The sequence below is a fragment of the Schistocerca cancellata genome, chromosome 12 (assembly GCF_023864275.1).
Source record: "Schistocerca cancellata isolate TAMUIC-IGC-003103 chromosome 12, iqSchCanc2.1, whole genome shotgun sequence".
In the NCBI taxonomy this organism is placed as follows: domain Eukaryota; kingdom Metazoa; phylum Arthropoda; class Insecta; order Orthoptera; family Acrididae; genus Schistocerca; species Schistocerca cancellata.
In genome coordinates this window covers 66,418,592-66,432,909 of record NC_064637.1, presented here as the reverse complement: position 1 = coordinate 66,432,909, position 14,318 = coordinate 66,418,592, and the positions used below count along the sequence as shown (strand labels likewise).

The window sequence follows — 14,318 nt, the reverse complement described above, 5'->3', positions numbered from 1 at the left end:
ACTGCACGCGTGCAAGTGCACCGCACACGTGCAGGATTCCTGCCCGCCCCTGTCTTAGATGTTAGGCTACACAGGTCGTTTCAAAAACTAGGTTACATACGGTGTTTCAAAAGCTGAGCTACAGCAGCTGAGCTGTCCTTGTCCTTGTAATGCATCCTGTCCAACAAATGACACTGTATAGGTTGGCAGAGTGGTGAGGTCCTTCCTTCCTGCCTGTGGAGTGGTGCCGCTCCTCGGGTACCACACCCGCCCTTTCACGGCTGCCAGCTGCAAGCGTCGACACCTCCCCTCCCTCCCTCCCTCCCTCCCTCCCCCACGTCCGACGCCCTGGCCCTTCAGTTCGGACCTCCGGCGCCCAAACAGCCCGTCACGGCCGCCAAACCCATCTCGCACCTGCCACGGCCAGCCGGCGCGTTGCCCAGCCCTTGTCACAGCGGCGCAGAATTCCTGTCGCCGTGCAGGGCGGGGCGCAGTAGAGGTGTTTGCCAGCTGTTGCCGCAGCAGCCGGCCACCTGCCGTTACAGCGCGCAGTGTACAGTACTGCCAACAGCTGCGTTTGCCTCCAGCCGTCCAGCTAACCACTTGCAGGTCAGAGACACCGTACACTGTGCCGGGAAATTTCGTGGACTGTATATAGGCTGTTTCCAAAGTTTACTGACCCAGGCGTATAGCAAAGGTTTAGGGACTCTAGTATGATAAAAGAAAACAAGTTAAATATATTTAATTTTTTTCTATTTTAATCTGATAATTATTTATAAATTGTGTTTCATACTAGAATGTCGTATTCCCAGTTTGGCACAGCTTTTCCACAGGAAACACGAAAGCAGTCGAAGACATCCGTCTTCTGGTCGGCTCCTGATCGTTGTCAGGAGGCGGCTAGTTTTTGATTACGCAAAGGTTTCTATTATTTGGAAAAGAACAACCCGGATTTCTTTACATAATCAGTATGAATTTTATAATTACCTGAGGGACCTTTAATAGTGAACAATAAAAATTGCATTTGCGAATGAAATCATTAATAAATGGGGCAGCTATGACTTGTATACATGACAAGGAGCGGCCTTCTGTGTACGACCAGGATGCCGCAGTATTCTCTGCTGTGGGAAAGGCTGTTTGACATTTATAAAAATAATATGACATGGAGGTAAAAAAATAAAGGAAAAGAATAGAATAAGAAATCTGGTAAACACTAAATATATTCAAATAATTCTCACAAGCAATTGTGGCTTATTTATAAAGAGTACAACTTACGTAAGTAATTTTCTAACTGTATGGTGCGATCAGATTTCAGCCTGTCCTGTGCTAACTTCTTGGAGCCCGCATCTCGTTGTCGTGCGGTAGCGTTCTCGCTTCCCACGCCCGGGTTCCCGGGTTCGATTCCCGGCGGGGTCAGGGATTTTTTCTGCCTCGTGATGGCTGGGTGTTGTGTGCTGTCCTTAGGTTAGTTAGGTTTAAGTAGTTCTAAGTTCTAGGGGACTTGCACCGTTCAACACCTTCATAACAGTAACTTGCCGGTTTACAGTATCGAACATAAATTACTTGAATTTTATTAATTAATAATGTTGTCTGCACGCTGGCAAGACCTCTCACTTCTATGGCTTAAAGACGACCTTCTTTACGCTTGCACATTACAAGCAGAAGTACGATAAAACCTGAAGATCTACAAAAATTTTTACTATCATCTTTTACTTAGATCGAAGGGGAACGCTCAGTTCTGCTTCTGTTAAAATGTTTCTTTGACTGCGCAATCGATGTATTAGCGTCCGCGCTAGATGCGCATCTTTTACAAAAAATCAAATGGCTCCGAGCACTGTGGGACTTAACATCTTAGGTCATCAGTCCCCTAGAACTTAGAACTACTTGAACCTAACTAACCTATAGACATCATAAACATCCTTGCCCGAGGCAGGATTTTAACCTGCGGCCGTAGCGATCGCGCGGTTCCAGACTGGAGCGCCTAGAACCGCTCGGCGACCCGGCCGGCCACATCTTTCCAGTTACGTAAATTATATAAAACAAATGTCTTTTAAAGAATAGGTCTCATCTCACAAGTTGATCATTTAATACACAGCTAGGTGAATGCCTTTCCAAGGGTACTCACAGCTTTCAAACGACGGAAATCCCAATAATATTACAGGACCCAGGATTGTTTCAAAACTCTAGGGACAGTGGGAATTTTAAATTTTTACTGAACCATATGGTCCCTCGAAAATGTTTAATGTTTTTCCCGGTCTTTCAGAAAATATGCAACAGAGGATACTTGAGATGTTAAGGATATAGGTTGTTCGAACGGTTAATAGGGTGTTTCGAAAGATAAGAAAAAAAGAGTGTTATAGAAGTTAACCATTACAGGGTGTCTGAAAAATAGAGCTACTACAGGGGTGGGATAAAAATTTGGGAACATCTTGGAAAATGAATGCTTGAACTTAAATGCAGATGCGAGACAAGAGTTAGCAACGAACGGCGCCTGTGCGACTTCCCAAGTACTTTGTAAGTGTCAGTCGTGGTCAGGTCAGTGTTCTGTGTAGTTGGAAGTGCATGATCTCGGAGCAAAGTACTGTTGCGGCCACATGTAGTAAGCGTTGCTTCACGCAGTGGAGAATGGCAAAACAAGGTACGCCGGCGACCGAGGCGTTGCGAAGTAAGCGCGGCACAGATAGCCTTGCTGACAGCAGTAGTCTACCAACAGGCTGACGCAAGGACGTTCGTAGACCGAGCACCGAGCGAAGCTTGGAGAGTGCTGAGTAAGGGGAAGTGAGGCCAGCACGCTAAGTTACGCTGCGATATACTGCGGCAGTAATAACAAAAAGCTACCACCGAGGGTAAAAAACGTCCTCCTGCCGGATATAAATAGTGGAGCGCAGGCAGCAACAGACGGAAGCCATTAGGAAGCAGTTCGGATCTGAAGCCATTAGGAAGCAGTTCGGATCTGAGGTCGGACGTGGTCCGTGTCCGAATGTTCAATCTTTATAGGTGACAATGCCGGAAGTCTTTTCCAGCTCGCAGGAGTCATCCGTTCGCCGCCAGATGTCAACGTCAGCTCTGGAGGTCGGCCCGAGTTCGGTCGGCACCACGGCTGATTGACTACAGCGAGAACTTCCAGCAGGACCGGCCGCAGCGCGGACTCTGTCACAGGCGCCGCCGGGGACTGACGCCCGGACTTCACGGCAGCCCGTCCCCACGGCTCGTGGTCCGTCCATGACGGGACCTCGCGGACATCGCGACTGACGGCTTCCCAGCCGCCGGTGCAGCAGGCGTCGGCAGCTGACCTCACGGCGACGCGGCTCCGTGGGCGTGCCCGTACTGGGGCGCCGAGCGGCGACGAGTTCATCTCAACCACAGCGCATTCTGGCTTCAGCGGAGCACTGGTGGCCTGAGGCTCCAGAGTGCGATCAGCGGAGCGCGTTGCGCGCACTGTCGGAGAATCTACACAGCAACAGCCAGGCGGAGGGATCCGCAGGGATGGGCAGCGACGACCAGGGAGAAATTGTCAAGAAAGTTCAATAAATAACTGCAAAACTCCACGTCGCCTCAGTCTTTGGCGCAGCCACTGTGTTTGCTGCTAACAAGTGGTGCAGAGGCCGTAACAGTACGTTCGAACTTGCGCAAATTGCTGATGCTCATATGGTGGGTGCTTTCGCAACGAAGTGCCCTGTGTTTCAAGAGGCACTGTAGCGAAGATTTCTACTGTGTACGGGGAAAGCAAAGAGACATGGTTCTCTAACAAACAGATCTGTATGAACGCTTGGTTACAAGACCTTTATGTACCTCAATGTGGTGGTGAGTGTCGTTTTTCTGCAAAACTCTGTAGTCATGCTGTAGATGTCACTGTAGATGTAATTGTAGACGCCATACGCAATGCAGCAATCTTAACTACAAATGTAAATGCGGAATGTCAATAAAATGCTCCGAGCAATACGAATGACTGCAAAATGCACAGTGAAGAAATGCAAGTTGATCACATGGCGTATTTGCACATTCTATAATATCAGTGTTGAACGCCACGTCAGTGACACTTTTGAAGTTGTTCACTGGTTCAAAAATATCGTAGCTAGCGTTCTGCCACGTGTAACGAAGCATTGGGCTGTAGACTCCCGCAGATAACTGAGTGTAAATGACAGACTGCATATTCATGATAAAGAAGCTGTCGTGCAATTTCGGCTGCATATTACTGGAACGAAGTTTAATGTAGTCTGTTGTTCTCTTGGCATATATTTTATATTACCTGAAGAAATAGACATCCAGCGGTTTTGCATATTTTGTAGTTTTAGGCGGAGTGATTTTTAAATCTGCTTGTTTTCCGACAGATGCTTCCAGTAGTACTCGTTTATCCTTATGTTCAGTCCAGTAGTCACAAAGTTCTAATGACTTTCTCGACAAATGTGGATTCAAAACTGACAGAAAAAACGTCTTCAGATGTTGTTTCGTCATCTTCCCACTCACACTTGCATCGACGACGATATTTGGAGCGTACCGCGTTTCTATTTCCCTTGACACGCGGGGTCCAAACTTTCCACTGGATTCTTGGAAGCAAATATAGAGTTTGTCTGCCAATCGTCCGTCCATTGATATAGCAACATCGATCGTGTAACTATGTGTTGCACAGTTAACTGACTGCAACATCGCGACAGTGTTTCTCTCCCCTTTCATGGATAGTCTTGTGTCACAAAAAAGTTCATAGTTGAACTGGCTCTGATCACAGTTCCATATAGAACTAATATTGATGTTTTCTCTCGTGATATGCTCATTGACGTCAACAACAAACGTTTGAGCTCTTTGAATCAGCTCTTCTTCGTCATCCTTATCTTTTCGTGCTTGGAGCATAGTGATACGCGTGTGATGTTATCCTAAACTCCTTTTTCAAATTAGTAATAAATCCTAGTGAAGCTGTAAAGTTTGTACACCCGAAATTTTTGGCTACGTCCAATGCCCAATGTTGTGAATGCCAATAATGAACGGTGGAACCGTATTCTCGCGCCTCATCGAATTTCGCCATTACACGCTCCTTGATGGTCTTGAACAGCAGTGTACGATTTCCTTTGAAAACTGTATTTCCTTCTCTTTTCTTTGCCACGTATTCCAGTATGTTTTTAATATTGCTTTTAGACTTCAGTTTAGGGTATCTTTTCAGAAGCTTGTCGTATGTGTCGAAACCTCTTACGTAATAATCATCGCACATGTTCTCCAGTGTGTTGTCATCAAGCGCCGTGATGATACTTGCAACTTTAATCTTCTTCTTGGGAGACGGTTGGTATTCACTGTCACTGCTTCCATCGCCTCTTCCCGTACTTGCCGTAGAACTACCGTTTGCAATGAGTTGTTCGTCATTATCATCCCTATCATCATTATGTGCTGGTGTTACAACAGTATCTGTTTCAAACTTATGCTCATATTTCTGCACCATAATAGATACCAGAAAACATGCTAATGACTCGTCTTCCAGACCAATACCATCTTCACGACGAAGGGTTATTCGTAACTTCATCTCAACCAATCGCAATACATTAGCAGGATTGATTACCAATCGCCGAGACATCTGACGCTTCAATACACAAATAATGTCACAAAACGCAAGCCGGCCGCGGTGGCCGTGCGGTTCTAGGTGCTTCAGTCAGGAACCGCGGGACTGCTACGGTCCAGGTTCGAATCCTGCCTCGGGCATGGATGTGTGTGATGTCCTTAGGTTAGTTAGGTTTAAGTAGTTCTAAGTTCTAGGGGACTGATGACCTAAGATGTTAAGTCCCATAGTGCTCAGAGCCATTTGAACCATTCTGAACCAGAACGCAACTTCAGAGGCACACTGCACCGTCCCTACTGGTCCCGACTGGCGTACCGGCAGGTCAGTGTGCAACGCGGCATGGCATACGCAGAGGCCTCTAACGGACCACTGCAGAGTTTTGCAGATGCGGAAGTATCAATAGTGCAATAAGAGACCTTTACATTATTTCTCACACGATTTTGGTGTATTTGTGTTTGTTCGAGCCCAAGTACTTTCCTGGTAAGTCATAATGTGGACTAAAGTGCGTACTGAGTCATCGTAATGGACGGTCACTGAAGAGGACTGCGAGCAAAAAGAGAGGACGACAGTTGCAAAAGTGACAGCAGGACTGAATGACACACTCGCGAACCCAGTCAGAACCAAAACAGACACGCAAGGAGCTCCAGACGCTGGGAATTACAGGGCAAGCTGGAATTCGAAAAACACTCACCAGTGATGTAAATGTCCGTAATAGGGTAACGCGGCGCTGCAGCCATAAAACTTTGACTATAGAGCAATGGAAGAAAGTCATTTGGTCGGATGAGTCTCGTTTCACACTGTTTCCACCTCTGGCCACGTTTACGTCCCAAGAGTGAAACATAGCGGTGATTCGGTAATGGTTTGGGCAGTCGTATCATAGTATTCCATGGGTCCCGTGGTTACTCTGTAAGGTCGCATTACTGTCGAGGTTTAAGTGACCATTTTCCCTAATCAGGTCCATCCAATGGTACAATGGATTTTCCGCAATGGTGATGCTGTGTGCGAAGTCGACAGGGCCCCGGTTCACACAGCTCGCATCTACCAGGACTGGTTTTGAAAGCTCGGGGATGAACAGCCGCATCCCCCCTGCCATGGCCACCACATTCACCGCATCTCAGTATTATTCAGCCTTTGCGGCCCGCTTTTGAGAGAAGGGTGCTCGGACGTCATCCATCTCAGTGACCTGCACGTGTCACTGTTTTCCAGGACGAATGGTGTAAGATACCCTTGAAAAGATCACAGAACCTCTATTTGTTCATTCCGAGACAACTGGAAGCTTTTTCGAATGCCCACGATTTTCCTGCACCGTATGTAGCCCTGGTAATTTTTTATACATTTTTTCCGACCGCCTGTAAATTACACAGTGTGTTCCAGAAGTTGAGCTACATAAGAACATTCACAAATTAACCTATACATCATTCCTCGAAAAACTAAGCTACACCGGACGTTTCAAGAGATTATCTACACGTTACACAGTGTCTTAACTTTTTAAGATCTACGGGGCCTTTCAGAAGCTTTGCAGCTATTAAAAAAGTTAGAGCAGTATTCATCAGTAACTTCACGAGGTACAGGGCAGTATAGACACAGCAGAAATTTAGGACTCACAACGACAAAAAATAAAACAGACTCTTGCTGTGGTTCATTATAAAAAGCACGCAACGAGTGGCCTACCGCGACCATCCGACCGCCGTGTCATCCTCAGTGGAGGATGCGGATACGAGCGGCGTGGGGCCAGCACACCGCTCTCCCAGTCGTTATGATGGTATTCTTGACCGAAGCCGCTGCTCTCCGGTCGAGTAGTTCCTCAATTGGCATCACGAGGCTGAGTGCACCACGAAAAATGGCAACAGCGCATAGCGGCCTGGATGGTCACCCATCCAAGCGCTGACCACGCCCAACAGTGCTTAACTTCTGTGATCTCATGGGAACCGGTGTATCCACTGCGGCAAGGCCGTTGCCCTTGTTTCATTATGTTCACATCAAACTCCAATGGCCTGTCTTTGCCTAAATGCTGAACATGTTTGATGCTAATGTTACGCTTCATTTGAATTCGCCCTATTCTGATTATTGGCCTATGTTTCCATAAAGTACTTCTATGCTGTTTACAGATTTATGTGAACTTATTCCACATGCAAAAGGGCGAAAAGGTATATCTAATAGGGTGCAATCTATTCGGAGTGATGTCAGCAGAGCACCTCCACTGTGATGTTTGAATACTTTCAATCGGAGGATGAGAGATTTGCAAAATGGACTAAGGCAGTGTACACGCCATTGATGGAAACGTCATGAAGTTGAAAGTGCTGTAAAATAAATGCTTAATAACTGAGAAACTCTTGTTATATTTGGGTTTCCTCCACATAGGCAACACTGGATGATGATCTGGCAGTGAGAAGTAATGTTTTCTGGATGCCGAGCCAAAAAAATCTCAGAGATTAGATGCCAACGCTGAGATCATTGTTAATGTAAATATTATCAAAATACTGAAATAGTGTGTTCCACTAAATCAAGATACCACGACATACATCCAAATTTCTATCATCATCTTATGTCAAAGGCCTTGAAATACCACAGCAATTCGATGTAATACTCATATCATTGCTTCGTCTCGATACCCGCCTGTCTATTGAGACAGATGTGCAACATCTTCTTCTTCTTCCACTCCGGTCTCTTTCCTAGCTTGCATTTTATTCTTCTCCTCACAGTACCCCTTCATTCTTTCTGTTCCACATCTCAGCTCATCTTCTGTAGCCTCTACTCTGTCTGCTCGAGTGGTAACATCCTGTTCTTCTCCTGTATGGTTCACTATCCTTGTTCTTTGGCATGCTGTTCGGTGTGTACTTGCTTCTCCGATTTTCCTTCCATTCCACCTCGATCCCCAATTCTGATCACTCCTTGTTTTGTTTGACTTCCATTTTCCCCTGACGATCCCTGTTGTTTCCCGTATCCTTTGCTCATTCTGCCCATACTCGTACTGACCACAGGTTCAGTAAATCCTGCCCTTTTCAGTCTACTAGTTGCACCATAGTTTGGAGTCTACATTAAATTGTAGGTTACTCTATAAATGGATAGGTTAGTTAGTCCAAAGTCGAAGGAAGGCAAGGTCATACCACCTCCACCTCTATACCAGTCCCATTCACGAACGATAGTGTTTCGCACCGTATTGTCGAATCTAAGTGCCTAAACGTTCTTTGCGCTTGAACAAAGAGTGTATCCTCCAAACTAGGTCTCTCGCTTGCTTACGTAGAATTTATCACTCACTATCACCATCAGCGATGACAACTCGTAAGAAATGGAATTAAAATTCACTAAATAACTTGCTACGATTATCTTAAATGCTCGCCTTGGCTTCGACATTCACAGCGAAGCGCCCAGAATACTACTGAACGCCCATTAGCTGTCGGAGAAATCGTGACCTGCGTGTGCAGCAAGATCATAAATTCGACAGCCATCTTTCGTCGCTGCAACTACGGTAAGCACCAGTGGCGTTCCGAACAACCTTCAGGTTAATGACAGTTTTTCTTTGAGAATGAAATTTTCACTCTGCAGCGGAGTGCGCGCTGATGTGAAATTTCCTGTCAGATTAAAACTGTGTGCTTTACCGAGACTCTAACTCGAGACCTTTTCCTAAGGCGGGCAAGTGCTCCACCAGCTGAGATACCCAAACACGACTCATGACGCGTCCATATCCCGGGAAATTGTTTTCATATTTGGTTTTCATGTTTGGTTTGCCCGTCAGTACAAATCCTAAGTCACGTCACAAGTCCATTCAGATCTGTTTTCACTTCCATAATCCATATGCCATGATTTTTTTCCCGTGACTCCTTTACGGGTACTGTGCGAGATAGAATGAGTGATGAAACAGTTCCTGATGCATCTTGATTGCTACCAAAGCCCCTTCTCAGAAAAAGAAGAGAGACCATCGTTACAAAGCATATGTGACCCACACGCTGTATCCCATTTCAAATCAACCAAATTAAAACGTATGCACCGCTCTTACTGTTTCTGAATCACTTTATTACTGGCTGTCCTTATTGTGAACTGACACAAATCGGAAGACTTCAGGACACCATTCCCTCGTGACTGACCATTGCCACAAATAGTAGTAATAATAACAATATTAATAATAATAATAATGTATTGTGTTGTTTGATCAAGTAGTTTATCTGTTTCCAAGTGAGTAATGAAGCAATTTGTACTCCATACCAAGAACTGTTCACAACTCGGAGAAGAATTTTCGTGGGATATTTACGAGCGTTTGTTAGGAGTGTATCTCACTTACTGTAATAGACGAATAGTTTTATTCTTCCAAGAAGTGTAATGTCACTGTATATTCCGCTGCAGAGTGAACACTTCATTCTGGAAACATTCCTCAGGCCGTGGCTAAGCCATGTCTGCGCAGTATCCTTTCTTCCAGATTCAAAAATGGTTCAAATGGCTCTGAGCACTATGGGACTTAACATCTATGGTCATCAGTCCCCTAGAACTTAGAACTACTTAAACCTAACTAACCTACGGACAGCACACAACACCCAGTCATCACGAGGCAGAGAAAATCCCTGACCCCGCCGGGAATCGAACCCGGAAACCCGGACGTGGGAAGCGAGAACGCTACCGCACGGCCACGAGCTGCGGACTTTCTTCCAAGAGTGCTAATCTTGCAGAAGAGCTTCTATGAAGTTTCGAAGCTAGGAGTCCAGGTACTGGCGGAAGTAGAGCTATGAGGACGGGCCGTGAGTCGTACCTGAGTAACACAGTCGGCAGAGTGATTACTCGCGAAAGGAAAAGTTTCCGAAATCGAGCTGAGGACTTTCTTCCAGCAGTGCTAATCTTGCAGAAGAGGTTCTATGAAGTTTCGAAGCTAGGAGTCCAGGTACTGGCGGAAGTAGAGCTATGAGGACGGGCCGTGAGTCGTACCTGAGTAACACAGTCGGCAGAGTGATTACTCGCGAAAGGAAAAGTTTCCGAAATCGAGTCTCGGTCCGGCACACAGTTTTAATCTGTCAGGAAGTTTCAGTTTTACATTCACTCAGGAGGGCATTTACCGTATATCGCCATGCCTAGCACTGCCGTACGTAGCGGAGTCCCTGTACCGCATAACTAGAACGTAGATTCCCGTCACAAATAGTGTAGATCAGGTCATAGCGAGCAGGTGGTAAGCGTCCTCGGGAGGATAAAACCCACTGCCAGCTGACGCCTGCGTGCAGTGCGATGCGCTACCCGTGCAGCGCGTGCGCTGTCCGGGTGGCATACCAGTGTCACCCACAGGGGCTAGTAGGGACGCCGGCGTCCATCTGCATGGTAATGATTTGTGTGCTCGCCGGCGCGGACGACTAATCAGCCAATGTTTATTCAGCAGCCATCACGGGCCACTGATACGTCATCACTACCGCGCCGCGCCTGCGCGCTCCAGGTGTGCCGTGACGTCCCAAAGCTCACCTCTGCCTCCCATACCCCTCCCAAATCCGTCACTCACTCCCCTTTCCTGATTCCTCAACATTGTAGGAGGGGGAAATGTGGCAGAAGGTATTGAACGACTTAGCTGACTGACATCTAGAGCGGTGTGACAGCCCGACAGTGGGATCACTGCTGACAGCTTCGTCTCCAACTTACTTTCAGCCTTGCTGCAGACAGCTGTACGGAGTGTCATAAGATTTAAGGGTCAAAATTGCGGAAATGGTAGAGGTTCACTACTAGATGGAAAACAAGACTATCACTTTCGCCGTGCGACTTCTATTTTCTATTCGTAACTTTAGCAATTTTCTCGTTTAGCGTTTTCATGACATTCTGATATTCTACTGATTGTCGTAGTTATAAATAAATGTCTGTTGTTGTTGTTGCTGTTGTTTTTGTGGCGGCCTTTAGTCCGAAGACTGATTTGATGCAGCTCTCGACGCTATTCAAAAATGGTTCAAATGGCTCTGAGCACTATGGGACTTAACATCTGTGGTCATCGGTCTCCTAGAACTTAGAACTACTTAAACCTAACTAACCTAAGGACATCACAGACAGCCATGCCCGAGGCAGGATTCGAACCTGTGACCGTAGCAGTCGCGCGGTTCCGGACTGAGCGCCTAGAACCGCTAGACCAACGCGGCCAGCGACGCTATTCTACCTTGTAAAAGTCTCATTAGCTCTGAATATCTATTGCACCCCACATCCGTATGAACCTGGTCACTGCACTTACGTCTACCTCTTCCTCAAAAATTTTTGCCACTGACACTTCCCTCCATTACCGAATTAAATATTCCTTGATGCCTCAGAATGTGTCCTATCAAGACATCTTTTCTTCTAGTGAAGCTGCACCTCAACACCCCTCTTTCCCCAGTTCGATTCAGTTCTCCTCATTAGCTATTCTATTTAACCATGTAATTTTCAGCATTCTTGTGTAGAACAACGTTTCAATAGCTTCTTTCCTTTTCGAGTTTGAAATGTTCGTTCTCCACTTTTCATTTTCATATAGGACTATACCCCTCACAAATACCCGCAGAAACGATTTCATAGCACATAATTTAATACTGGTTCTCAATAAATTCCATTTATATATATTAAATCTCATCCATTACTTTTAGTGACTCCATTTCCGATCCTTATTCCATCACCATCCACTGATTTAATACGACCACATTCGATTACTATTGTTTAACTTTAGTTGGTCTCACTTCAAGTCACTAACGATTCCCTTCAGCTGCTCTTCCAAATCTTTATCGTCTCTAGCACTATAATAATGTCATCGGCAAACCTCGAAGTTTTTATTTATTCTCCCTGATTCATTACTTTCTATGGTAATACGCCGCCTTGCACCCCGTAACGTGAGTTAAGGACATCGTAAGCAACATCTAACCTTGTTGCGACTGCCACATCTAAGCACCATATACGGTGTGTAAAATCACCATTAGCTTCCAATTCAACGTTACACCAGGCGCAGCTGATACGTATTTCATCCTACTCAATCATTCTCTCTTCGATTAACTGATGAAAGTGGCGATGGAAACGGAATCCTTTCACCAAAGTTTAAAAATAAAGTAGGGAAATCAGTATGACTTCATAAATGCCAGGAGGGAGCAACTAAATACTTGGTATGTATCACAAGACATTTTCGGATTCAAGTGTTAACTTTGAAAGTAAACTGTTAGAGCTACAGTTCTGTATGATGGATAAAGCGGACACCAGAGGGCATTATGCCTAATGCTCTTCGTGTTTAGTAAGGTACATGTAGCAAATAAGGCCCGGTTCTTAATGAGGCCCACTCTCATAGTCTAGCGTAGAAAGTTTGAAAACAGTGCTAAATGTCTTCGGTAGCGATAGCTTGTGACATGTAGTTGTCAAGGCAACAACTATTTCCGCACCTGCTGTCGTACCGGCCATTTTACTTTCAGTTCTGCTACGGCGATCAACGAAGGAGGGCTGATTCTTATTTTCTCGGTACCTTTCATCTAAAGCAATCGTTTCGGTTATGAAGCATTTTTACTAGTAAATATGTATTTATGATCAGAAAATTGTGCTGTATTAAGATAGTGGAATTATCTTCCTAATAATAAGTTTCTTTTTAAACAATAAACGCACACGCGTTTTAAACTGGTTGTTGCCAACGAGGCCCATTCGTGGCGCCCCAAGCAACGCCCGTGCGGGCGTTATTAGGCACTTTGTTGTATAGAGCTGTGCATAACGACAATGCATATTTAATTTTAGTGTATCCTGGGAAACCTCATGTAACACGTATTTACTATCTCCAAATTAAATCCAAATAATTTTATTCATTTTAACTGATCTTTTAGTTGGCCGTGGCAAGAAATGTCAAAAAAAAAATTCCTTCTTGGTAATCTTTGTGACAGGGCGTTCTACATTTAGATCAATAATTTTTAGTAGCTATAATTGAAGTACGGTGGTACATTACAGCCCTGATTCAGAAAAGTCTGGCTTGCTGGAAATGTTTGTTTTTAGATGAAGCGACAGGGAAAAAGAGCAACTTGGAATGCAGATAATTTAAAACGAGCTACGGAAGCTGTTGCTGAGGGGACTCCTGTCAGAGCCGCTTGGAAACCATACAGGATTCCTCGATGTACGTTACGCAACCACATAAGTTGTGGACTAACAACCAAAAGTTTGGGACGAAAAACTTGTTTACGTATATGGACATGGTGTCTGTTCTTTCGGACATGCCCGAAAGAACAGGTACATAGTTCTGGCAATACTGACCATGGCCTCCTTCTTCTGTGCGTATGCACACATATTCCCCGAACTCTTATGGGACTTGGTAAGATGTCTTCCACGAGTAATGAGGCTGTTGGGGTGGGACACTACGAATGTAGAGTGTGGACATACAAGGTGAGAATGTGGGTCTCGTGGGAGGCGTGCGCGAGATAGTCCCTGCAATCGCCCTATCCTCTGTGCTCTCGGTGGCTCAGATGGATAGAGCGTCTGCCATGTAAGCAGGAGATCCCGGGTTCGAGTCCCGGTCGAGGCACACATTTTCACCTGTACCCATGGAGATATATATATATATATATATACGCCCATTAGCAGCTGAAGGTATGAATATAATTCTAAGAACTTGTTTGGATGAAGCTGAGGAAAGATAACTTTGCCAAAAAATTTTTGGACTCTCTGAAGATGGGAACCCAATTGCAGAAAAAGTGCTCAGAAAATGTGTATATGTTTATTGTGAAAAGAATAGTGTGCAGAATAAGTTTAATGAGATGAAGAGACTGGTTGCACGCAAGTGGCTCAAGCTTTTCCTACGACGACACCCAGACATTGCAAGACGGAAGGCGCAACTCTTGAATCCAGGAAGAGCTGCAAA

General features: G+C 45.4%; 1 non-coding gene and 1 pseudogene across 1 annotated transcript; one reads left to right on the top strand and one right to left on the bottom strand.

Annotated features, from left to right (window-relative positions):
* Positions 1-7,359: 7,359 nt before the first annotated feature.
* On the bottom strand, positions 7,360-7,477 carry LOC126109994 (5S ribosomal RNA; annotated as a pseudogene).
* Positions 7,478-13,907: 6,430 nt separating this feature from the next.
* Positions 13,908-13,982, top strand: Trnat-ugu (transfer RNA threonine (anticodon UGU)). Its single transcript has one exon. It is a non-coding gene; the product is annotated as a tRNA-Thr (tRNA).
* The last annotated feature ends 336 nt before the right edge of the window (positions 13,983-14,318 follow it).